General features: G+C 42.0%; 1 long non-coding RNA gene across 1 annotated transcript; it reads left to right on the top strand.

Moving 5' to 3' along the window:
* The first annotated feature begins 599 nt into the window (after nucleotides 1-599).
* LOC308422799 lies at nucleotides 600-23,054 on the top strand. The gene is made up of 6 exons (XR_013975087.1): nucleotides 600-692; nucleotides 4,521-4,630; nucleotides 7,596-8,052; nucleotides 8,135-8,450; nucleotides 18,250-18,375; nucleotides 18,767-23,054. It is a non-coding gene; the product is annotated as an uncharacterized lncRNA (long non-coding RNA).
* The last annotated feature ends 4,609 nt before the right edge of the window (nucleotides 23,055-27,663 follow it).

The following is a 27,663-nucleotide window of genomic DNA, read 5'->3' as shown; positions in this document are numbered from 1 at the left end:
TTCAATGCTGGACAAAACATCCTGAGGATGGTGAAGACAGAGAACGGGGTGAGCATCTGCAAGGCGAGCATCTTGAAAGGGCTTAAAGGAGGCATGTGCGAGGTCCACATGAATGCTGTAGTCATCAGAAAACGCAGCACATTTAAAAAAAAAAACGCAAAATAAACACCAGCCCGTGAACTTCCTCTGTGCCTTCATTTTACTGGTCCAAAGGGAATTTGTGTTTTAGCTGCAAGATGCGCTGTCATAGCAGTCTCGGCAGGGCTGACAGTGCCAGGGAAAGGAGAAGGAGTTAGCTGAACACCATGTGCTCGCTCTGTGACAAACCAGGGCATTTCTGCAAGCAGCGAAAACTTATACAATAGCTCTGTCCATCAAACAGGTCAGCTATTCATGCCAACCATTAGCACAAGGCAAGCAAGACCCGCTACATTTGCCAGGGTTTCGGACCAAGGGCATAGCTAGGCGAGAGGAAGTAGTGGCGTCTAGCCACAGACTTAGCCACTGCTATGAGATTGGCTATTAATAGTTGTGTTTATACCAGGGAGAATTGAAGCCGCAGCAGAAGGGGAAACCAGAGACATCACATTGTAGTGGAGCTAATTTTGGAAGAACGGAGCAAATGCCGGGGAAGCAAAGCAGGATAAAGCTATTGAGGAGAGAGCCGCAGAGGAAATAGAAAGTGTTCACAGGTAAATTAATGCATGGCCAACAGCATGAGAGCTGCTCGGTCATAAATATCCCAGCAGAGGGAGAGAGAGCGAATGCGGATTAGGGAGGGAAATCAATGGTTAGAGAAACAGGCATTGTAGAGCACAAATTTGTGGGAGGATAGGAAAACCAGGACTGACAAAATGCTCTTTTGAGCATTGACAAATGGAAATAGAAATGCCCAAAGACAATCCTTTTGCTGAGCAAACGGCTCTGTTTATGCTTCCCTCCTGGGGCCTGTCAGCCCTTAAAGAGTCTGCTCTGTGCTTATGTGTCTGCTGTCCACTTCGGTTCCCCGGACTCACCTCATGCTTTCCTGTGTGTACTCTTGACTGAAGGTGGGACATTGCTTTATCTCAGGTTAGTAAGATGGAGCAGAGGGGAGACCCACTTCAGAAAGTTACTGAAGATGTAGGTAGCCGGCTTCCTCGCCTGTTTTCATGCCCTCCTCGTGAGAACAAGAAACAAGGGGGTGGGGGGTGTCTGAAGTTACTAAGTTCTTCTTATATACAACACCAGGCCACTAACCATGTTCCTCAGCTTTACGTTGCTGTAACAAAACACCTGAGATAATCAACTTAAAAGAAGGAAAGATTTATTTAGGCTTTCAGTTTCAGAGTCTTCAGTTCCTGCTCACACAGTGAATTATGGCAGAAGCACAGAGAGGAGGTCTGTTTGCCTCCTGGAGGCAGGAAGAAGAAAAGAGAGAGGAGAAAGGACCAGGATCCCGAGTCCCCTTTCAAGGGAACACCTGCAAAGTAACTAGGTCCAATTAGTACCCTGGTTTGTGGATTAAGGTCTCAAAACAAGCCTTGGGAGGACATTCAGGATCCAAACCAGACACTGGCAGAAGGACAAGTGGGTTTGTTTGCCTTGGTGAGCCCTCAGAGGCTCCTCCTGAGTAAGTGAGCTAAAGGCCAGGCGTCCTCCTGTGACTGTACGCAGAGAGAGAAGGCACCACGCAACCACCAGCACTGAGACCTGGCTCCTAGTAGGTGAGGCAAGGGGAACACTGAAAACTAAAAATGAGAATTAGGAAAATTAAAAAAAAAACTTACAGCCCAGGGCTAAAGCTCTAGGTAGCATAGCAAAACAGGAGAATAATTATAAACTGTCTACTGGTTCACAGAAATCAAATACTTTAACCAACAAACACAAATGCCCTGCGACCCCTACAGAGAGCACTAATTGTAAGGGCTCATCTTTATGAAACTCAGGAATGTCAGGATCTATACATGCTGGAGAGCTCTCTTTTTCTTCTCCCTGCCCCCCAGGGAGGATTTTATTTGTTTGTTCGTTTGTTTACTCTTTTGAGAATTTCATGCCTGAGTACTGTGCTCACGTTGTTTCAGGCCCTCCCTCTCCATCCTCCCAACTCTTTCTATGTCTTCCCCGTCCTCCCTCTTCCCCTGTCCTGACCTCTTCTTACTTAAGTGTCATTGTTATACACACATGTGCATACACACATACATACATGTAAATCAACCATCTGAGCCTATTGAGCTCGTGTGTGTGTGTGTGTGTGTGTGTGTGTGTGTGTGTGTGTGTGTGTGTGTGTGTGTGTGTTTAGGGCTGATCATCTGGGATTGGATTACCTGTCAGGGGGCTGGTCCCTGAAGGAGGCAGAGACTCCATCTCTCAGCAGCTGTTCATTGCCCATAGCTCTTAATCCTTTATTACCAGAGCTCAGGAAAATTATTTTTAGGATTTATAGTTACTAATTCTCTACCTCTCCATCTAGAGGCCGGGATAGGAACTACTGGCATGTAGGGACTCCCATAAGCTCCACTGTGCTTGGAAAAGAGCACCATAACTGATTGGAATTTTGTGATCCAGATGGGTACGTTTCCTCGTCAAGAAATCTGATGCCTAAGATCCCAGAACGGAATCCAAATCCTAAACCAGTGTGAAGACTAAAAACAGTAAGGTGACTCCGATTCTGGTGAAAAAAAGACCATCTCTAGATTTGAGGGTGTCAATGATTGGAATAAAGACAAGGACTTGATTTAAATGATGTCTTCCCTGACACAAATGTCCGTCCAGTGCCTCAGAATGTACTCTTAGGTCAAATGAGGTTGTTTTACACATAATTAGTTAGAATGAGCTCATGATGCCCAAAAATTGGCCCTAAAGTTTGTACCTGGTATTCTTACATAAAGGCCAGATAAGAACAAGGAGACTGACACCCCCAGCAAGGAAGAAAAGATCACAGAGAGACAGAACAGAAATAAGAAGGTTGTAACCACAAGCCAAATGGTTCTAAGGAACACCGAAGGTCACCACAGCTAACAAGGCCAGGGAAGAGGTCTACCATGGAGCCCTCAGGAAAGTCTGGCCCTGCTGGGAACTCAATATCAAAGAGGGCCATAGCTATCTTGCTTTTCTTTGAGGAGGTCGGACTCCTTCTTTCATCCTCTTGGTCCTTAGCTTTGTGTATCCTGGTGCTTCACCGAATCAAGAAGGCTCAGGAGCTCTCTGTGTTGGTTTCACTCAAACTCCTCCACATCTCCTTTTCCTGTGTGTGTGTGTGTGTGTGTGTGTGTGTGTGTGTGTGTGTGTGTGTTTCTGAGTGTCTGTGTGTATGTGTGTCTGTGTGTGTGTTGGAGAAAGAGGATCTTTGTGTACATGTTTATGTGCATGTGTGTATAGAGGCCAGAGATATATGTTAAAGGTTATTCCCAGTGTCTCTCCATTTTATTTGTTTGCTTGTTTGTTTGTTTTGAGGCATAGTCTCTCACCTAACCTGGAGCTCACCTATGAGACTTGACTGATTGATTGGCTGAATAACTGACTGACTGATTGATTGATTGATTGGTTGACTGGCTGACTGACTGATTGATTGATTGACTGACTGACTGACTGACTGACTGACTGACTGACTGATTGATTGATTGATTGATTTTGAGACAGTCTATCATTGAGCCTCAACTTCCATGAGGCTAGATTTCCGGGCCATCAAGCTTTAGGGATCCTCCTGTGTCCACCCACCTAGCATGGAAATTACACCTGGGCACCACTGTACCTGCCTTTTTATATGGTTTCTGGGAATCAGATCTCAGCTCCTTACCTCTATGCATCAAGCACTTCATTTAACTGAGTCTTCTTCCCAATCCTCCTTTCTATTTTCACAAGGACCCATGACATCTAAGTCTTTCTCTACTGTCCTGATGACAGTATGATGATACGTATATTTCTATATACATGCCACATACATCTTTTATTCTTTCTGGGACCAGGACATATCATTTTTCTCATCTAATGGTGCCTGTTACCTTTAGTAGCAACCCTATCCTGTACATTACTTTCTAAAAGGTTCTGGGAGAAACACATGGCATTTAGTGGATCTCCCAATGTCTGTAGCCTGGCTTTTGATTCTACCATTAGCCTAAAGCCATCTTTGCCAAGATGGCTGCCATGTGCAATAGACTTTCTGCTCCTTATTTTGCTCAACCACATTATGATCTCTGGTACCATCTCTTCCTTTGAAATTCTATTCTTCCTTGACTTAACTGACATTGGGAACACTCTGTCTAAATTGCATCAAGAATACCTAATGCATGCTGTCCCAGACAGACATCTAAATCTCTGCTCTTTCTCCTTGTACTCACATCCCACAGAGACTCCTAATTTAACAACCTCCAATATAAACTATCAGCTCTTCTATATGAAATGCTAAGTCAAACTGACAAGTCAGCTCTTTCTCATCTCCTCCTGCTTTGCTGCTAATTTAACTATTGTTTCTTGAAGCATCAAGTGTGTCCATGTTTTCAGGGGACAAAAATCAGTAAACCCGTGTCTTCCTTTAACAGTCAAAGGAACGCTAGAGGTCCCCAGGAGGATATTGGGGCAGGATGAAAGAGACCATGATTATCCAAAGGAAGAATGTGATTGGTCAGCCAGGAAAGGATCCCATGAGTAGGTAAGATCATTTTGCTCTCAAATCACTGCTGGACTGCTCTAGTCAACAATATCCATGAGGTCATCACCCCACAGGGAGCCTGGGGTTTTTCTTAGAGTCATCTTCTTTATCCATCTAGAGTCTTGTCTAAATAATATATGCAAAAATCTCTCAAAATTTATCCCTGCTGTTCAGCTCAACTTCCATCACATCTCCAGTTCTAACGGCAGCAGAAGTAGACAAGGAAGTCTTCTACTCTGTTCATGCCTGACTCCCCAGGAGACAGCAGTCTCTGCACTTACTGGCTACTGGAATCAAGAATTCTCCAGAGATATAACTGATTCACTAAGCCCCAGATCCAACCACATTCTTTCCCTGTTTATGACTCTCCAGGTGTCCTCCACAATCAGTCAAAGGAGAGGAGCAGGGCAGATGGGTCAGCCAGTAAAGCGCTTGCCCTGGAAGCACAAAGAACTGAGTTTGCTCCCTTGGACCCATGTGTTTCAAAAGCTGGCAAGGTGGCAAACACTTGTCATCAAGGGGGCAGAGACAAGAGTGTCTCCAGAGAGAACCTCTGGGAGAACAGCCCAGTCTACTTGGTGAGTTCTAAGATAGTGTCTCCAAAAACATTATGGGCTGCCAAGATGGCTCCGCAGGTAAAAGCACTTGCTGCCAAGCCTGCCAACTAGGCTTTGATCTCTGGATCTCACTTGATGAAAGAAGAGGACTAACTCTCACAGTTGTTCTGTGATCCACACATATGTGCTAAAGTATATATGTGCCCTCTCCAACCCCACATTTATATTTAAAAAACAAACAATCAAGGCAGATGGTCCCTATAAAACAACAGCTGAGGTCTCACTCTGGCCTCTCCATGGGATCACACATAGATACACACACAGACACACACACACACACACACACAGACACACACACACAGATACACACACACACAGATACACACACACACACACACACACACACAGACACACACACACACACACACACACACACACACACACACACACACACAGAGGCATTCACAAGTAAGAAACCACTTTTGGTAAAACAGCCCTTCACCATGCTGATAACCTTCTGAAAAATTTTACCAGCATCATTCTCATCAACTTTCCCATCCAGTTATTTCAGTTACAGGTCTGTCAAGCAGACATACCACGTTCTTTTAAGTCTATGAGCTTTTGATTGTTCTGTGCCTTCCCATGAACTGCATGCCCCTTCTGATTCTTAAGATAAACTCATGTTCATCCTCAAAGAATGAGTTGTGGATTCTTCATCTCTCTTTTATGCATCCCATCTGACCAAATAAGGTTGTGACTTATGCTTGACCCCCACAGCTCTCTGGCTCCTTCTGTGTTTATCTCTAACTATGTCTCTGACATATTTACATATTCTCTTACTCCATAAAACCATGAACTTCATGAAGACAAGGAGCCGGAGGACAAACATCAGCCTAATTAACATGTGGTGTCACTCTGGAGTCACAGAGAAAACCAGAAGTACAAAGACAGCTGGATGGTCCTTCCTCCCTCCACGCATGGCCGTCTCTCTGGGAAAAATTGCATTTTGTTTTCAGAAGGAGGCAGTCAGATGTGTAATATATTTAGAAAGATTTCTATTAAAATGGTTGGGATCTTTAAAAAATATTTGGAAATATTTAGAGGATACACTTTAATTATCTGAGGACTCATCAGTACAGAACATTCCATTGCCTCCCAGTGCAAGATCAAAGGATGCAGGCAAAGGGGCAGAACGTGCAAAGACTCCCTCTGAGCCCATAAGCGGTTACACACTCCACGGGTGATTTGCACTGTTGAGCCCACAAGGGAAAACTAGAAAGGTGATGGATGAAAGCTGGGATGTGGAGGAGGCTAGGGAACGTTTGGTGGGCACAGCGGTCATGCTGTGGGAGGGACAGAGTCAGGAAACCCGAAAGAGAATGTTCTTCTTTCAGACGGGAGAGCACCTGTGGCTGATGTTGATTTTTTTTTTCATAATTACCATTTCTCCCATGACTATCTCCTCCCTGATTAGAAGAACACAATTAGGAATATTCATAATCTTAGTTAAATCAGTCAACTTAAGAAAACACTCTATAAATTTCAGTGAAACTGGATCACGACAAAAAGGGAACAAACATGCCTGGGGTCGAGTATCCTTAGGAACAAAGCGGTCAGCCTTTGTAGAGATGAGTTAGTTGGAGTTTGCCTTGGGCTAATGCCTCTTCTGAAAACTACACAAAATAAACGTGGTTCTTAAGGACAGACATTAGCGACCCTGGCATGCTGACATGCACTTGCAACTCAAGGACTGACGGCAGAAAGACAAGAAGTCGTCTTCATCTAAATAGCAAGTTTGAGACCAGCCAGAGCTACATTAGCTACCCTCCCTTTTTTTTTCCAAAAAGAAAATAAAGGATGGTTCTTTTTAAGTGTACCGATTGGTTATTTTAATTGACTTTTAGAAAAATTACAAAGGAAAGCAGCTTTGTCGTGATTTCAGATGTTTAACATCAGTTTAGAAAATTTTAAAAAAATGGGGCTTGGACTCAGTTTAGTTCACCAAGTGCTGGCCTTGTAATCAGAAAGACCTGAATTTGATCCCTAGAATTCATGTCAAAAAAGAAAGCTGGGTGTGGTGTCACACACTAGTGATACCAGACCTGGGGACACGGATCTCTGTGGCTTACCGGTCAGTCAACCTAATCTACACAATTGACTTTGGGTTCAGTGAGACATAGTATCTCGAAATTAATAAATAAAAAACAAACAAACAAAAAAGTAAATACATATCATGTGGATGGCTCCCGGGGACCAATATCTGAGCTTTTCCCTTGGCTTTTGATTACACAAACAACTAAAGAAAACAGTGGATGCCTTCAGAGGGAAAACAGTGATGTTAATGTCACATGACCTCGCAAGGGGCCAACATGCTGACAGATGAATGTTTATATAACTAATATTTGCAGGAAACGTGATGAGAACAATGCTCAGCCATAGTCTACAATCTGCCTAATGTCACAGTGAACAGCCTAATGGTTCTACGTTTGCCATCCAGTGTTAAAGAATAAAAGAAAGAGAGGACGATATGAGAAGAGAGGAAGCGAGTAGGGAAGGCTTTACATCCAAGTCCTGCAGGCCAAAGACTGAAACTTGGAGAAGTGTTTAGAATGCTGAAGGCCCGGCGGTGAGCAGGAAGACTCAGATCTCTTCTGTTTAGAACTTGGCTCTCATGAGTGGCCTGGGGAGACAGGCATTGCATTTTCTGGAGGCATACAGAGCAGCAACAGGCACTTGGCACCTTTCTTGTCAACATCTTTCACAAACAGCACGTAGAGGTGGTTCAGTTGAACAACAGATGACCATAAAGCACTCAGAGCAGAGCTCTCTTTGTGGAGACAAGAATTCTGGAGGCTTTGACAAAAGGTAAGGGTAGAAATTTTTTTTTAACTTGTCTTTTCCCCTTGACTGAAATAACCCCTTTTGACGGCATGCTTCTCGTTGATAGGGGTTTAGCAGAAGACTCCAGAAGGAAAAAGAGAAGGGTGAAGGTATTGCTGAGGCATTTCTTGTCAGTTCTTCAAAAGATGGCTGAAGTAGTAGTGAGAGGGCTCAGTGGACAAAGTGCTTGTCACTCAAGCCTGTCAACCTGAGTTCAGCCCCAGAATCTACATAAAGAAGCAGGATGCGGTGAGCCCATGTGTGACCCCAGCACTCCACAGGGAGATGGAGATACAGGTACAAACATGTCCTGGGATCTCCCAGGCCAGCTAACCTGGAGCAGGCGGTGAGACAGAAACAGAGAGGCCCTGCCTCAAAACAAGGTAGGAAGGAAAACTGCCTCCCTAAATATTTCCTCTCATAGTCACACACACACACACACACACACACACACACACACACACACACACACATCTGCACTCAGGCACATACGATAATAATGATAATAAGTCAGTTTAAGTTTAAAATGGATTGCAGAAGGAGGGGCTGGGGACTACCTATGCCAGAATAAAGACGCAGGAGTGACTGTTTCACGGTCTTGTAGGTGGCTCTGTATTTCGAGTCCTTGGATATTACTCAGACTCATCTCTGATCACCCGAGCTCGAATTACCAGTATCTTTAGGGGAACTTGGACTCTCGAGGTTCTCATGACTCAGCTGGTTCTCAGTTTCCTTGGAAGACTTCTCTGGTTCTTGTGGTCTGAGTGAGGCCAAGGCTCTGAGTTCTATAGTACTTCCTCTCCACCTCCCATCTCTTTCTCCTTCCTTTCTGTCTCCCATCTTCCTTTCCTTCTTCATTTTATTCTTCCCTACTCTAATTAAAATATTGCATCCTTGAGAAAACACCAGTTAAAGCAGAAACCTTGTCCATCCATTGTTTTAGACACCAAGCACAATAGTAGACAGAATCCCGGGTTTCATGGAGAGTCCATGGGAAGATATCCGGAACTCTAAAGGCATCTCAAATCACAAGCACCCATAATTTTGATGATAAAATGCTCATGACGATAATGAAGTGGATTGTGTCACCGTCAAGGAGAACAGGTTTCTTGCAAATGGAAGAGAAAGAGAAACTCTCCAGGGCGATGGTTGTTAAGCTGAGATCATGGCAACCCAAAGAAATGACAAATGGAAAGGTCAATCCGATGAACAACAACAGTATATGCAAAGGCCCTAAGAGGGGCTCTCTGGTATTTCATGAGCATAATCAAGGTCACTGTCCTCAAGTGGACATGACGTCAGTAAACTCAAGATAAAGTAAAAGAGGGAGGCAGGCACCTGGTCCCAAGCACCAGGATTTACAGACATGAGCCACCATGTCTTGCTTCTATGGGTGCCAGGGACCTGAACTTAGATTTCCCTACTTGCACACAGGCAAGCAGTACACCATTAGTAGCATCTTCTTGCTACTAACAGGTCACCGTCATGTAGCTGGACTTGAGAGTCGTCTGTGACTCCTGTACCACCTTTCCAACTGTGTTCGGTCAGTTCTTCCTTCCCTTCCTTGGGCCAGCTGGACTTGCTCTGTTTTCAATGTCCCCCAACTGATTTTTGGAGTCATCCCTTGGCATCTGTGAAGGATTCCTTCCAGAATTCTAAAAGATACCAAACTCCATGTACACTCAAGTTCTATCCCTAAAACTGCATGCTATTCACCTAGCAACTAGGCATGCCTAATACATTGCAATGTTATATAAATAGTTACCATGGCTTAAGGGATAATAACAAGAGTATAAAATGTCTGTGCATCTTTGGGGTTCTCTTGTTGTGCTAAATTTTCTGAGCAAAGTTGATTAAATCTAAGTTTGTGGAGCCCATGGGTAGAAATGGCCAATTTTTTTAACTGATTTTATTGGATATGTTTTATTTACATTTCAAATGTTATGCCCTTTCCCAGATTCACCTCCATATCCCCTATCCCTCCCCTTCACCCTGCTTCTATGAGGCTGTTCACCCACCACCCACCCCACCTCCCTGCCCTGACACTACACTGGGGCATCGAGCTTTGGCAGGACCAAGAGCTTCTTCTCCCATGATGCCCAACAAGGTCATCCTCTCCTACATGTGCAGCTGGAGTCATTGGTTCCGTCCATGTGTACTCTTTAAATAGTGGTTTAATCCCTGGGAACTCTGGTTGGTTGGTATTGTTATTCTGATGGGGTTGCAAACCCCTTCAGCTCCTTCAATTCTTTCTCTAACTCCTCCATTAAGGACCCTATTCTCAGTTCTATGTTTGGCTGTGAGCATCCACCTCTGTATTTGTCAGGCTTTGGCAGAGCCTCTCAGGAGACAGCTATATCAGGCTCCTCTCAGCATGTACTTCTGGGCATCAACAATGTTTGATGGGTTTGGTGGATAAATATGGGCTGGATCTCCAGGTGGAGCAGTCTCTGGACAGCCCTTCCTTCATTCTCTGCTCCAAACTTTGTCTCCATATTTCCTCTTGAGAATACTTTTGTTCCCCCTTCTAAGAAGGACTGAAGCAGTCATACTTTGGTTGTTCTTATTCTTAAGCTTCTTGTGGTCTGTTAATTGTATCTTGGGTATTCTGAGCTTTTGGGCTAATATCCACTTATCAGTGAGTGCATACCATGGGTGGGGTTTTTTTGTTTTGTTTTGGTTTTGGTTTTGGTTTTGGTTTTGTGTGTGTGTGTGTGTGTGTGTGTGTGTGAGAGAGAGAGAGAGAGAGAGAGAGAGAGAGAGAGAGAGAGAGAGAGAGAGAGAGAGAGATTGGGTTACCTCACTCAGGATGATATTTTATAGATCCATACATTTGCCTAAGAATTTCATGAAGTCATTGTTTTTAATAGCTGAGTAGTACTCCATTGTGTAAATGTACCACATTTTCTGTATCCATTCCTCTGTTGAAGGACATTTGACTTTATTACAGCTTCTGGCTATTATAAATAAGGCTGATATAAACATAGTAGCATATGTGTCCTTGTATGTTAGAACATATTTTGGGTATATACCCAGGAGTGGTATAGCTGGGTGCTCAGGTAGTACTATGTCCAATTTCCTGAGGACCCATCTATACCACTCCTGGGCATATACCCAAAGGAAATGGCAAACTCTTAATAGCCTTCTCAGCTTATCCATAGTCTCTGCACATCACTCTGGTGGTCTCTTTCAAGAACCAATGTGACACTAGTAACAATGACTGAGTGGTTGAGTGAGTATGAGTCTCTCTGGGGCAAATACACACATGTCCTTTCTAGGTAGCAGCAGCCTTCTTGATATGTTTTTCAACAACTCTATGTCATATCTTTCTGCATAAGTCTTCTTATTTTCCTAACAACCTCATAATATCCCTTTGACTATAATCACTACTTGGTTCTAGAACATTCTCTACCTTTCTCATTTCTCTGTCTTCTCAAGTTCCTTCTTCTGTTTACAGTGCCCTATTTCTTGGGCAAAATTTTCTTCCTTTAAACCTCAGCTCAAAGGAATCCTCTTCTGTAGGTCTAAGTAATCCATTGTTAGTACAGAGTACAAGGCACTCTGAACTTTGTAACACCAGTGATGTGTTTATAAAAAGATAAGGAGAGAGGGGATATGTTCTTTGGAGCCTTGGAGAAAGAGGGTACCTCTGGTGGGCCCATGTTGAGGTATACCTTCCTTCTGTGGGACCAGCCACATGACGGAATAGTACAGAACAGAGTTTGTTCCGGGCATGGGGAGGGTGATAGAGGCAAAGAGTAAGAGAAAAGAGGAGTAGAGGAGAAGAAGAGTGGAGTAGAGGAGGCCAGCCATGAGCACATGGAGAGAGAGGTAGGAAGGGAAAGGGAGAGAGTGGGGGCAAGAAAGCAAGAACAAGAGAGTGAGGAGGGGCAGGCAGCCCCTTTTATAGCGCCAGGCATCCCTGACTGTTGCCAAGTAACTGTGGGGCAGAGCTTAGACAGAATGCTAACATTCATCACTTCTTGTTTGGGTTATGAATAGTTGTGTACCTTTCAAGAGAAGAAATAAATTCTTTATTTTCAATGTCTGATACCAAAATTAGTATAAAGTACCCAAAGGATATCTATGAAATAGATCAACCATGAGCTCTCTTGGCCCTCCCGTACTCCCCTCCCCCATTTCCCACTTATTTCGCTAACCAGCTTCCTTTTCCAAGCATACAACAAAACAGTAAACACAGAGATGCCAAATTGCAATCCTGTGCTGCTTCATGGTCCCCGTGGGTTCTTCCTCGATCACAGCTCTCGGAGAAGGGAGGAGCCACTCACTCAGTGCTATCTCAGCACAGTAGCTACTGAGATCTAGCTTACATTTAGGCCATAGGGTTTCACTTTTCACATCTTAGAATGGCACAGCTAAAACAGCTTGCCATACACCTTGCTTTGAATGCAGGCCGCTTCTTTTTTGTTCAGGAAGTGCTGATCCATTTAAAAACAGAGTCAATGATAATTAATTCCTCTTAGTTTAGAATCAAACTGAATAACTATACCATTGAAAAAAACCAAAGGGTTTGAACCCTTTGGTTTTACCAGCACAGAAACATGCTAATGGGAAAATGTTCTTTGCTGTATGTGTCTGTGCTTGACCAGAGTCAGTAATATTTGTAAGGGAGAGGTTGGCCTAGCTGCTTAGACAGAAACTTGCCCACCACCATCACAAAACCAGAACACAGACTGAAGGCAGCTGCCAATTTGAGCAATGAGCTTTGGTGCATAACCCTACTTGCCAAGCAAGCAGACAGACAGAGAGCAGGTTTGACTCTATACATGTTCTGTGCTTTCATTTGAGTTGCTGATCTCTGCCCATCTTTGCCCAGGCAGAAGAGAGACAGCTACCTGAGCAATGTTGTGATGTGGCAGAACTTGAGGTGCCCGGCTTCTGGGTCATGCCAACCTCATACCTACCAATTTTTATTTTGTCATCTGGAAAAATCAGGGCATTCAAGTGGAGGAGAGGCGGCTCTATAAGTTCAGAAAAACCAAAGACTGCTGACAAGGGGGTGTGGCGCCTGTCAGAGAAGGCTGCACAGAAGCAGTAGACTGTAAGAAGTACCTGAAAGATTGTACAGGGTTGCAAAAGAGGAGCTGCTGAGGTGGGTGGGGGTGGGGGAGGAAGCACCGAAAGGGGTTATTAATGTGCAGATGAAAGAGGAAAGCAAGTAAGCCAACTAGATAGGAGAGCAGAGTTCTATCAGATCTACAGCATAAATCTTTGGTCACCTAGCACTGAGCTTGTCCCTACTACAGCTGAGAAGTAGAAGAAAAATGGCAAATTTCACATCTCCAAAGACTGCCATAATTGGTGAACAAACCACACTTGCACACAAAGCCAAAGTGTCGTGAAGTATGTCATGGCCAGAGCCGGCAGGTGCCCAAAGCTTTCACTTCTTGTTGCCAACTGTATTAGTTGAGGCGCCAGACACAAGTGCTGATACCATGGAGCTGTGTGGAGCCGTAGCACTGCCTTACCAGGCTCTTTCTGCTCGTATCTTCTTGAAAGGGAGAATTCCATCAACAGGCACAGTTTAAGTAGAGGTTTGCCAGAACACAACACTCTAGGGAGAGATGGGAGGGGGCGGTCCCCAAAGAGGGTAGCAGCATAGTGGGGTCTGTGCCATTGATTTAAATGTATGTATTTGTGCATGGTTATTTTTATTTGTGTGGGTGTGTGCATGCGCAGACAAGGGGTTTGGGGAGGGTAAAGATGTATGTGAGGATGCATTCACAGGCCAGAGGTCAACTTCAGTTGCTGGGCCTTCAGCACCCACCATGTTGGCTTTTGAGATGGTCACTCACTCGGACCTGTGACTCCTTGGCTGATTATGGTAGACTGACTGGTCCACAAGCTCCAGAGCTTTTCCTCCCTTGGCCTGCCCAGCAGTGGGGCTATACAACACCGCGTCTGGATTGCTATTTAGTTGCTGGGGGTCAAGCTCCAGACCTCATGCTTACACTACTGATGGAGCTAGGTTCCAGTTCCATTTTATCTTAATAAAATGTGTAATGAATGTTAAAAAGTGAGAAGCTTGTTGATTGGATTGGATGGCACCTTTCTCTTCCGAATTTAAGGTGGATCATATCATTAGAATATTTCTTCCAGTTGTCCTCTAGAAAAACCTGACAAGGGCAGCAGAGCCGAGGGAAGCAACTGGACATCAATCTAAGTGATATTGTTATTGAAACCAAGTCAGCACCATACATAACAATTACAAAAGATCCTCAGTGCCTTAATTTCTAATGTAATGGGACCACCTAAGTATAGCTTTGAGTAATTTAAGCCCAGAGTCATCTGACTGTTAGGAGACATGGCTGCCCAGATACAGCTGTGGTTTTCTTGGTTACCTCTTGTTTGTTCAGTATCATAAGGACTAGTAAAAACTTGATCAAAGAAACTGTTTGGTGACTAGGGTTCCTCCCTAAAATCATTTTAGAAAAATTGCAAAGTATCTAGGAATTACTGTTGCCTAAGATGCTCTCTCCAGGCTTGGAAATCATAAAACCCCGTTAGTTTCCACTAGCAACAACCTAAGAAGAGCAACCATAAAAGTTAACATACAAACTAGTACCCTCCTCAGGGTCAACAGGAACGCATACAGCCAACAGAGGCTATGGAGACAAACGGAGATCTGCGGTGACTTCTGTTCTGTTCTCTTCCCACTTCTCTTGTTTCTCACTGATGATCATTCAGTCACCATGTTTGGAAGCTGCCCTGCTCTGTTTACTCCCAAACGCTGGGGTCCTGCCATACGACCATATTGCCTTCATCTCTTGCTTCCGTGTGATGAGGGTTTCCAAACGTAGCTTTCCAATCTCCGTCTCCTCAGCATTCTCCTTTTCTCCTAATAGATTGACGTTTCTAAACCATATGTTTAGTCATTCCATTCTTCTGCTTCAGAATGTCCCAATGATCTTGCATATGTACATATATATTAGAATATATTAGACTGTATTTTATATATTATATATTTATATATTATGGTTTATATAACCATATTTTATATACATTAGAATACTATATTTTATAGAGAAATATATATGCATGTATACATATGTATTAGAATAACTTCCATGTTCCTCGGTCTGGTTCCCACTTTCCCCTTTAACATTGTCCTCTTGCCATTTCACACTTCTACAGTGCACAGTGCAATGATGTCAAGCTCATGACTTCTACCCACCTTCCACCAACAACATTAAATAACCTAAATAAAGGCATAAATCCAGTGACTGCCAATAGCACAAACTCAAAGTTCCTTAGTAGATATCTATAAATGTTAACTTCTCATCATTCTTACTTTGCTCTCAATATTCCTGGTACCTAGTTACTTCCTTCTACTTTGAAAGGGTGTTGAGTTTGAGTTTTCTGTGTTAGTCAAATGTTCAACTAATTTGTGTCTTTATTATCAGTAAAAAAAAAAAAAAAAAAAAAAAAAGCAAGTCTATCACTCTTACTCATGTGCCCCAAAGGGTTATTGAGAAATGGCATAAATTAGTATTCTCAACACAAAACAAAATAAACTTTCAGTAAGTGTTAAGGTTTTACTATTTATATCATTTTCTAACCATCAACTTCTTCAAAAAATAACATTTTAACACCAAGGGTTATTAAATTAATGATATTCTGTGAACACCTAGAGTATTCCACAAACTCGCTAGGCACTGAGGAGTAAAGATGAGAAAGGTTGTCACTGTTTTCAAGAACATCATGAAGCAATCTTCCATGATACTAAATGTAACTATATATCACTTCAACATAATTTACCAAAATTATCTGTTTATATGGCACCTTCTCAGTGAGATTACATGATCACCGAAGGCAGAAATGAATATATTAACTTTTTTATTTAATTGTTTTTAGATTTGTTGTATCTATTTATAAATTGGGGAGAGGGAGTCTATCATGGTATACATAGAGAAGAAGTCAGGACAATTTCAGGAAATTAGTTCTCTGTTTCCATGACATAAGTCATGTGTACCAAATTCAAGTTATTGGGCTTCGCAGCAAGTTTCTTTACACACTGAGTCGTTGCTCAGATTGTTTTGTTTTGATTTTCTAGTTAGGGTCTCTCTTGCTGTGATGAAATATTACGACCAAAGTATCTTGGGGAGGAAAGGCTTTTTGTTGTTGTTGTTGGGTTTGGTTTGGTTTAGTTTGTTTGTTTTGCTTATGCTTCCACATCACTGCCCATCATCAAAGGAAGTTAGGACAGAAACTCAAACAGGGCAGGAACATGGAGGCAGGAGCTGATGCACGGGCCATGGAAGGGTGCTGCTTACTGGCTTGCTCTTCAGGGCAGCGTAGGGATTGCTCCACCCACACTGGGCTGGGTCCTTCCCGTCAATTACTGATTAAGAAAGCGTTCTACAAGCTTTCCTACAACCTACACTTATGGAAACATTTTCTCAACTGAGTCCCTCCTCACTGATGACTATACCTCATGTAAAGTTGACATAAAACTAGCCAGCACAAATCTATGTTCACTTCTACTGAGTATACTTCCAATTAGTGCTTGTCAAGTTGAACAAATACAGTTTGTCTTACCCAACTCTTGGTCAATATTCAGCAGGCACATCCCAAATTTATCAAAAAATCAATCTATCTTGGATCTAAAATTGTCTTGTTTTATATCTGCTGTCTGGAAAAAAGTTTTACTGGGTTTTCTATAATCTCTGATCTTTATGTGTAAAATCTTTATTAATTATGTTCTAGCATCATAGATATTACAGATGGAAATTAAACATTTATTCTCCTTAGCTTTCCTGGCAAACCCCATAAAATAACCATAGTCACTGAGTACTCTTCAATGTGTTTCAATCAGAGTCCTGAACTTTGGATCAATTTCAGCAAAGATCATCAAAATGTTAAGCCATCTATCAATGCATCTATCCATTCGTCTACTAATCTATTCATTCATCCACCCATCCATCCATCCATTCAGCTACCTTTCTCATCCCCCCTTCTACTATTCACCCCATTCATTGATCAATCCATCCATCCACCTTCCAGTCATTCACTAATATCAACTATTCTTAATTCTATGATTTGAATAGCATTTACATTCTGAACTCTTGTACACTGGAGCTATTTCTTAAAGAATTTCTGCCACTAAATATAGGAGGAGGGTGCTGGAGGTTAGCTCAGCCATAAAAGCACTGACTTCTTAATTATCCATTTGTTTCCAGCACCCACATGCTGGCCCACAACTGTCTGTAATTCTAGTTTCAGAGAATCTAATACCCTCTGCTGAGCTCTGTAGGCTCCTGTACACATGTAGTATATATGAACTCATGGAGACATACACACACATACACTTAAGTAAAAAGTAAATAAATGTGAAAGTGAGGGTAGAGAAGATAATATTAATATTAATATCTACTTTCTTAACACATGTTATTTGCACTTTATCTAAGTAGAAACTTTTTAGCAGAGTTGAAACTAAATATGTCGTATTTCTGGGTAAGATTACTTTTTTAAGGAGACCATGATGTTTTTAATTGCTTTGAGAAAGCAAACATGAGTGAACAGATATGTTCTAGTAATTTAATGAAGCTAGAACCTTGGGACCTCAGGAACAAATGGAGAGAAATGATCTTATGGTTCTAAGTTAAGCAGTGTATTCCCCACTGCTCACTTGGCAAATTGTAATCATTACTAAAGCCAAGTGTGCTAATAACATTAATAAATCCAACCCCCAAAATCGAATTTAATTGACTTGGAATACTTGCAAAGAATACCAGTCATGTAGTAAAGGGGAAAGTGCTTACCGTGAACTCTCTCTGTGGGTGTACTCTAATGGAAGCAAGACATCAAGAATTGCTCCCTTCTCTTAAAAAAAGGGGGGGTATTTTAAGCTTTAATTATATGTGTATCTACATGTGCATCTATGTGAAGATGGCTGTGCAGGTCCGAAGAGGGTGTCAGATTTCCAGGAGCCGATATGACAGGTGCACTCTGGATGCTGGGAGCTGAACCTGGGTCCTCTGAGAGAGAATCATGCACTCATAGTTTCTGAATCATATATCTAATTCCTGAGCATCACTTCTAAGAAGTCACTACAAGAGTAGTTCATCACCATACGTCAAGGTGTTCAAGTCTCCCAAACTCTGATCTCTTTCAAATCAAAAAGGACAAAATTCAGTCCTCTGTGTGTCTTTTTCTGAGTAGTTACAGAGCAACACCTGCTTACCAAGGCTTGGACCAGCAGCACAACTGACAGCTGAAGAATCCCAAGGGCAATACGGAGATCTGATATGGTCTGTGAGGAGGAAGAAAGCACACGGTCATCCTCATGTGAGCCAAAGAGCTTGAGCATATCAATACTCTCGTGAGCTGGACTAGCTCCATGGTGCAGTACAACTTTATGCTGTTGTCTAGTTATACAAGTCTTGTTATACAAGTCTTGAGTGTGTATGTGTGCTGTGTGTATATGTGCATGTGTATATGTGTGTATGTGTATGAATGCATGAGGGGTGTGTGTGTGTGTGTGTGTGTGTGTGTGTGTGTGTGTGGTATGTAGGTATGTGTATGTGTGTATGTTTGTGGTGTGTGTGTGAATGCATGTGGTGTGTGTGTGTGTGTGTGTGTGTGTGTGTGTGTTTGTGTGTGTGTCATGTATTTATGTGTATATGGCCAGGGGTTGACACTGAATATCTTCCTTTATTTCTCTTTGATTTACTTCTAGAGACAGAATCTCTCAGTAAACCTGGAGCTAGGCTGTGTGTCTTGGAAACCTTTGGGTTTGTGTCCTCCAGCCCCTCTAGGTCTGGGATTACAGATATCCACAGCTGGGTGCCAAGGACCTGAACTCAGACCTTACATTTTCATAACAAGCACTTGACCTACTGAGCCACCTTGTCAACCCCGGTATTTCTTTTTGAGATTATGCTTTAGCTTTGGGGAGTGAACTTGGGGCCTCACATGTGCTGTGCATGCACTGTAGCACTGGGCTGTCCTCCCTGCCCTTTACACCGTCTATTTCTGCAGGAAGTATCAGGAAGTCAGAGGATGTAGGGCAATTATTGGACCTCTGCCTTCCTTCTGCGGGCTGCGGCCCCTTATCCAGATCTCTACACAGAATCAATATAAATTGTCTAAAGCTAAGCGGCTGATGACATCACTACAGACCAGCTTGCTCTCTCCGAACAGAGACGCTGAGTTTCCAGATGTTTCCCAGAGAACAGACCTCGAGCCCCACACAGCATGTGCTGTCTGTCTGTCTTCCAGGAGCAGCAGCGTCTGCAGCGGCTGCCTTCTTAGGAGTCCTTGGCAGCATGTGTCTCTCGTCGTCAGATAGGAAGTCGCTGACAAGTGGGACCTCCTCTATGGAGGTCCTTCAGGAGATGTACAAAAGAACAGCCTGTAAACACCCCCCATGGCTCCTTCCTGACAGATACGACTCCCTGTTGTTGGTTATTTGTTTCTTCACAAGACTCCCCAAGGCTTTCTCATTAGTTGAAGAACGTGAATGCTGTTTTCTGTTACCTCATCCATTGGTTTCGCTCCCTCGGTTTGAATTCTGTTTTGCCAATTACATATTCTAGAACCATCTAACTGAGGAATCATCACCTCAACAGTTCCAGGCCTTCCATCTGTCATTCAGAAGCAGCCATCTGCCTGAAGGGGACAAGGGGACAAGGAGCCAGACTGCTGGGCATCTACCCTCAGGAGCCTCTGAGAGACCATTTGTACCAGGACAGCTTTTCAGTCCTGGAATGAAAGCAGCTGCCATTAACTGGGTGGCAACCAGGGTGTCCCACTCTCCCTCCAGATTATTCATTCTTCATAAACTCTGAAAACCCCAAAAGAATAAGGATTTTGTGGAGTAAACTGATGCTTTTATGGGTCCAAGAATGGCACAGTCTGATGACAAAAGTTTCAGAGAGGTACATGCATCCTGCTGGAAACACTGAGGACAGGGTCAGCCATCATTATCAAACTGGTTACATCCTGAGGAATGAGGGGAGGAGGTGGAGACCAGGCCTCAGCTATCAGGACCTTGACCAAAGTAATTCTGATGACTTTAGAAGGTTAGTGATATCCGAGCCTGGTGTTTATATGTTTCCAGTGAGAACTATTAAAGCCAACATATGGACTCTGACCCACCCCTTTAGAACTGTGTGCAACAGCCGCTTCAGAGTCTCTTGGAAGACTTCTAAGTGTGGTGGAGAATCCACCTAGGTAGCTGTGAGGCAACAGTGGAGAACTCTTAAAACATATGTAACAAGGAGTGGTCTCCAGAATGATGAGAGAGGGCAGTGGAGACTGTGGGAAATCTTTCCTTTTCAAGCATTTGCTTAGCTCAAAATCAAAATATCCCCAGCTGGGAAACGGCTCACCAAAATAATAGTAAAGATTAGCTCCAAGGAAAAACTACGTTTTACCTATTTAGGTGCACACTTCTTAGCCAGGAGTGCCCAGTGTTGTCAGAGTCAATGGGAACGGGGAGTCTGGGATGCTCAGAGGACGGTAATTATGCATGGCTGCAAAGTTTGTATAGTGGAATACAGGGACCTTTGGAAATGCTTACATCCAGTGACACAGTAATATACCGTCTGGGTAAAATTCTAAAAATATATCCTGAAATGGATAAAATATGAATGTGGAGATGCTCTCCATGGGCTTATTCATTATCACGCAAAACAGAAAACTTGGATTAATATTCACGATTAGGAATTACTAAGAAAGAAACTGTGTTGGGGGGGAATTCTAAATATAGAAAAATATGTATGTGCAAGTATTTGGGGAAACAAAAGCAAATGGTGAAATGCCCTGGACTGTTGTAGTGTGAGTGAACCAATATAAGGGTAGATGGAATTAATTTATTAGTTAGTTAATTAATTAATGTGAGTGATTGACAAAGAAAGCTGGATGAGCCACACCCATTGCATTTCTGAACTCACAGAAGCGGGGGTTAGTTACCTGTGCAGGAACTGGACTAGATCTAACTGGTGGGCATTCAAGCACAGGTGGGGGAGGGGTGCATGAACCTCCATTCCTAGCTGAGGAGCAGTTAATGGCTATGGGGAGGGTCATTTTCTTCAGTGTGTAGCTGTTGATAATTTTCTCACAATCCAGTAAAATAACCCCACATCCATTACCCTTTACAACCCACTAGAAGTAAGTCTGATTAGTTCTGTGGGTTGTATTGAAAAGAAGAGGCAGAAGTGGGAGGGAGATGTCTTAGGAAGAAGAAGGGGTCTTCAAAGAAAATGGGATGGAGAAAAGAAGAGAGTTATGGCTGGGAAAAACAAAAATACATTATAATCATGTAGAGAGTTGCCAACATATTTATGTAAATGAAATAATTTTTCAAAAGATAAAAAACGAGGTTTGAAAGATGGCATAGTAATTAGTGTATATTGTTCTTACAGGGGACCCAAATTTGGTTCTCAGCACACAGGTTAGGTGGCCCACAATGGCATGTAACTCCAGCTCAGGGAAAACAAACCATCTTTTGGAATCTTAGGGCACCTGCATACATACCTGTACACAGCCACACAACACAGCCATACACACACACACACACACACACACACACACACAATACACACACAATTTTAAAAGTAAAATTAAAAAAAGAAAGCAATTAGTTTTAAAGGGTTGCAAAGTCTTTCTCAGAACCTGATCTGGGAGAAGGTCTTTTTTTTAGCTGTAATACGAGAAGTATGGCCTCTCCCTGCTCTGATGGAGATCTAAAATCTTCATTTATAGAATTAAAATGCTCTGCTTCTGGCTTATCTCACTACAGCACCTCCTTTCATCCCCATAGAACTCTAAGTTAAAGGCAGAAATTCAAGTACACCCATACACGCACACACACGCACATGCACATGCACACACACACAGACACACACGCACACACAGCCCTAGTAAGCAGTAAGTATAGCTCTCCTAGAAAAGGGACTGAGCAAACATTGTCTTTTCAGATCCCAAGACTCTGATTCCCAAGACTTTCCGTAATTATCCTCTGTTTAATAAATATAACCAGAGTCCTGATTATACACCCACACTCAGGATTATCAAAAATCTTTAGGAGTACACTTCATATCTTCCAGTGTTTGCCATAGCTGCAGAATCAGAAGGTTTAGCTGAGCTAATATTGCAGAATGATAGAGCTTACCAAGATTGTGAGCATAATTCTCTGAGAGAATTTCACTAACTGTATTTTGGTGGTGAAATGAAGCCAGGAGAGTATCACAGCCTTCTGGTTTTGATTGCTAGAAAGTCTACCTTTATGTACGAGTTTCTCTCTGGGGCCCAGGAGTGAAGTACCTGCATGTGACCATGGCTGCCCATTTTTGTGAAAGTATAATATTCATTTACAGAGTCTACATGTCTCATAACACTTTCCGTGTCTTCTCTATTGCAGCTAAGTATATTTATCAAACATGAATGCTGGAAATTCTCTCTTGTAGTTTGCGCCATTCTGATTCATTCTCTTAACAGTGGTCTTAAAGCTTTCATATGATGTCTAAGATTTTTCCTAAAGTATTGGTGTTTTAAGGCATTTTTAAAGGTTACAAAGGTGTCCTTCTCGCATGCACATACATGAGCACAAGTCCCATGTCACAACATAGTGCCTTGATAATATCTAAGAGATTTTTGAAGACTTCCCATGTTAGACCCACATATCAGATGATGATATGTCACCTGCAGAAAGAAAGGAGTTCCATGGCTTACCTGGCTTCTCAAATGCAAAGAGGAGGGGACAGGATACAACTCTCCTTTGTACCAGAAGAGAATAAAATCTACTTTATTTGGACTTACATTGGTGATTTCCTAGTTATTGGTTTTGATTAAATGAATCTTTATAATTCTGGCCAAAACTTTAAACAGATGTTTTGCAAAAAAAAATGTAAGACAGGAAACCAAGGCTAATGGAACTACACTCCCCTGAAGTTAATTCCTGAAAAACACACCACAGTCAACAAAATCAATGATGGTGTACATTGTCAAAATGTGTCCCTCGAAAACCAGTTCTGGGGCTTGAGAGATCAGCAGCTAAGAGCAGTTGCTACTCATCCAGAGAACCTGAGTTCAGTTCCCAGCACCTCAGCTGCTGACTTACAACCACCTATAATTTGAACTTTTATGGAATCTTAGATCTTTTTTTGACTTCTAGGGGGACCTGTGTGCCTGTGTGTGTGTGTGTGTGTGTGTGTGTGTGTGTGTGTGCATGTGTGTACACACACACTAAATAAATTAATTAATATAATAATACTGGTGAAATACAAAATCTTAGCAGTCTTGTAAACTTTTCTTACAGTAGTTCAACTTTTTTCCTTTTTTCCTAAAATATGTAGAAAGTCACTGTTCCTCTCCCATGTCCACTACTTGTCAAAAGCTTATGATATTCTGAATGTCTTCTCCCAGCAAAAGATGGTGGGGCCTTGTCAGGGTCCTACTCCAACCTTCAGGTACTGAGGTGGGAACAGAGTAGGTGGACCAGAGGCTGATGAACTTTGGCCCATTGCATTCTCTTACTGTTTTGGGGCCCAGAAGCTTCTGGCCATCCAGTCTTCCTGGTAGCAGTAGGGGATTAGAAAAAGAAATTTGATTACTTGAGCTCTTTACTCTTTTCCTTAGGGGCCACTTGCTGGCCAGGCAAGAGGCTCATTAACACTTCATGAGCCAGAGGGAAAAAAAAAAAAAAAAGCCCAGAACACGCACAAACTCTTGGCCAGGCTTGACCATCAATTTCATCAATTTCATGCTTACAAGTATACATTTATACTTATATACATACAGATATAACTACATATGTACATACATACACATATACATACACATATGCACACATACACATATATACATACACAAATACATATCCATCATAGACACATACCCATATACATACATATACATATCCATCATATACACATAGACATATATATATATATATCCAACATATACACACATACATATACATCATATACACATATACATATACACACACACATATATATATACCATATATATATATCATATATATACCATATATATATATCATATATATATGGTGTGTGTATGTATATGTATGTGTATATATATGTATATACATACATACATATATACACATTTGAGTGGATGGAGCAGAGCTCCAACAACTACAGTCATTTTTTTCACCCAGTCTTTTTATACCTTCTTAAATAAAAGTTTTTTACAAAATTACATAATAGATAAAATGTTATACAAAATGCAGTTACAGGAGGATGACTGTAGTAAGTTCTAAGCAGCATTTCATTCTTTAAGCTCATTATAAGTTCAAAGCAACGGTATTATTTGGCCTTGCTTTATCATAATGCACACCTGTGGCCTCATCCTCGAATCTGACTTAGAATGAATGGGTTTTGGTTATTTATCATTCTATGAGGAGGGGGCACATTTCTATTCTTGATTCTAACTTCATCATATCATTCTGGCAAAACAACTAATACCCTCTCTTTAAACACTTTTTCTAAAACTATTTGAATCAAATCAGAAATTCTATAAAGTCATTAATTTATTTAAACAGCATTATTATATGAAAGTATATCTTGATCTGTAGAAAGTTTACCCAATAGAATGTGCTGGTGCCCAGGAATCATTAGGCTATGTAATAGTGGCAAGAAAGGCATACCAGCAGGGAGAAGCAATCCTGGCATGAAGTCTCTTGGGTTCACCCATCCCAGCCACACAAAACAGTGGGCCATCTCCAGGAAACTCACTTGCTTGCCATAGCGTTTCCCACATGGCTTGTGCCAGAGCCTGAGCTTCAGCCAAGAGATGGGGGTAAGGAACGGAGGCTCCCAGAACTAAATGGGCAATGGCGGGGACAATATCATTCTTATTAACACACTTCGCAGTGCACTGTGTGGTGGCATTGTTTACAAAACTAAGTACTATATTGTTCTTGGTCAAAATTATACCCAAAATCCCAGTTTAGTCCCTTGAACTTTGTATTTCCTGGGCATTTGATGATGACTTAAACAAGAATGAATGATCTAAAGACATTGGTCATGGTGTTTCCTTTACAAAATTGAGAAAAGATCAAGATGATGGTCTATTCTTATCCTATTTGTTCCAGTCTGTTTTTCATTGCTTTGACAAAGAGCTGAGTGAAATAATTTCAAAGGATCTTAGTGACTGCTGCTCATACTTATGGTGTTGCTGCTCACCCTTAGTTAGCCTTCTAAAAAATCATGTGAACAGAACCTGTGGTATTTTTAATTAATCTCTTAAACATCTCTCAGCCTAATCAAGTTGACAAAATTAGAATACACACAAATTGTGTAATTAAAGTAATTTTAGGGCTTCCTATTCTGCTGTTAGGACTTCCCACCTTTGTGGCCTATTTGCAGTCTTTTGACTTATCATCTGGAGCATCGTATTTATCTCAGGTAAGCTGTGGCTAGTGATGCCTGAACACGTGTCCTCAGCATCCTATCTATCTCAGGTAAGCTGTGGCTAGTGATGCCTGAACACGTGTCCTCAGCATCATATCTATCTCAGGTAAGCTGTGGCTAGTGATGCCTGAACACGTGTCCTCAGAATCATATCTATCTCAGGTAAGCTGTGGCTAGTGATGCCTGAACACGTGTCCTCAGCATCATATCTATCTCAGGTAAGCTGTGGCTAGTGATGCCTGAACACGTGTCCTCAGCATCCTATCTATCTCAGGTAAGCTGTGGCTAGTGATGCCTGAACACATGTCCTCATGAGAAGATTCCATTCCTTTCATATGTAAAGAATAGTGATTTTTAAAAAAGCATGTTATACTTTTTTCCCCCTTTTGCTCATTTTAAAGTCAAGTTTTTACTAGATTGTCTGGGATGCTACCTGAAGGTGCCACCCACATTTGGGATGACCTTCCCACAGCAGTTAATGTAATAGCACAGTTCCACAGCCAAACTTCCCTTTTCAGAGACCATGGAAATGAGCCACCTTGGAGGTAAATATCTAGATACACACACACACACACACACATACACACACACACACAAAGATAAGAAAAAAATTAAAGCAGATGCAGACAAAATACACCATATTCATGGATTGAAAGAATTTATATTATTAGAAAGTTGGAACTGGGACTGTGGAAATGGTTAATTGGATAAAATAACATTCTAGAAAGCCAGACAACAGAGGTTGTAATATCCGTGCACCCAAGAATGATCAGAGCAGAGACAGGAAGCTCTCCGGAAGCCCTGGGATATGCTAGCCTGGTTAGTGCAGCAGTGAAGAGACTTTGTCTCAAACAAGGTGGAGCAGCAAAGACTAATACCTGAAGGTTGTGCACACACACACACACACACACACACACACACACACACAATTTTTATATTAGCCTTCCTACAAAGTCAATTTTATTCCTCACTAAAATTTAAGTGTTATTTTTCACAGAAGTAGAAAGAAATTAAAAAATGTATGTGGGTTTTTCACATGCCTAACCTTTACAGATGACATGTTTGTGCTGTTTAAAGCCTGAAAAATTAATGTTTTCCTGTAACTTCCTTATCAGTCACGGTCAGTCCATTCACTTACTCTTTGAAACTTCACTAAGGGAAAGTGATGAGAAGGAGCTCCCAGGGCACGATAACTGGGACAGAAAAGAAATGCTATAAACAGATCCAGTGGGGCTAAAGAAGTTAATGTACTCATTTATGCGTGATTATCTCATGAATATTTATAAGCATATGTTTGGCTATTATACACATATCTATATATATACGCCCACACACATACACACACCCCTCTTACAAATATATATATATATATGTGTGTGTGTGTGTGTGTGTGTGTGTGTGTGTATGTATACACACATACACATATCATCATCATCCTGAGAGGCATAAACAGAAGAGTGTGATACAGGAGTGTCTAACCCATTTTAAAATGGCACACTCCTTGTGCAGGTTTCCCACATATAGCACATTGTTTTACTTGAGAAAAAAAGAGAAGTATTCTTGTGGCTTATTTTTGTGCAGGATTAAGGGGCAGGTGAGAACAGAGTTCTTGGGAGGGCCGAAGGCAATGACATAGACAGGCCAGTGTTTCATGGTAGGGGCAACTGTTGACTATTAATTTTCTCTAACACCATGGAAAATTCTGGAAACTTTGTGGGTTCAACTTCTGCTTAATTGTCGCTACTTTTGGAGTCAAGGACATAAAAGGATGTCTTGGCTCTGGTGCCAGCTTCCAAGTCTAAATCCCACTCCAATCACAATACTTTGAGAGGTACCTACCATGGAGACTCTCATGTCAAATTGATGTCCTTCACCCTCATCAGGATGATCAAAGTTCCATGGTAACACTTTGTTCCATAAAGAATGCCTAGTCTTTTATTTCTGCATCACTACAGGCAGACAGTACAATAGAAACAATGCAAAAAAAGGGAGGCTTATTTCAGAGTATGGTTTCAGAGATGTCAGTTCATCGTGGTTGGAAAGGCGTGACTGGAGGCGCTTTGCATGACAGACCAGAAAGCAGACAGTATAGGATAGAACTATGTTGGGGGAACCTTGGAAAACCTCCCCTAGATCTCCACCAGTCAGGACCTACATTGAAAAGGGTCCAAATGCCACATAAAGACAATGATTG

The sequence above is a fragment of the Micromys minutus genome (genome assembly GCF_963924665.1).
Source record: "Micromys minutus genome assembly, chromosome: 1".
NCBI lineage: Eukaryota > Metazoa > Chordata > Mammalia > Rodentia > Muridae > Micromys > Micromys minutus.
This window is presented reverse-complemented; position numbering and strand designations above follow the sequence as displayed.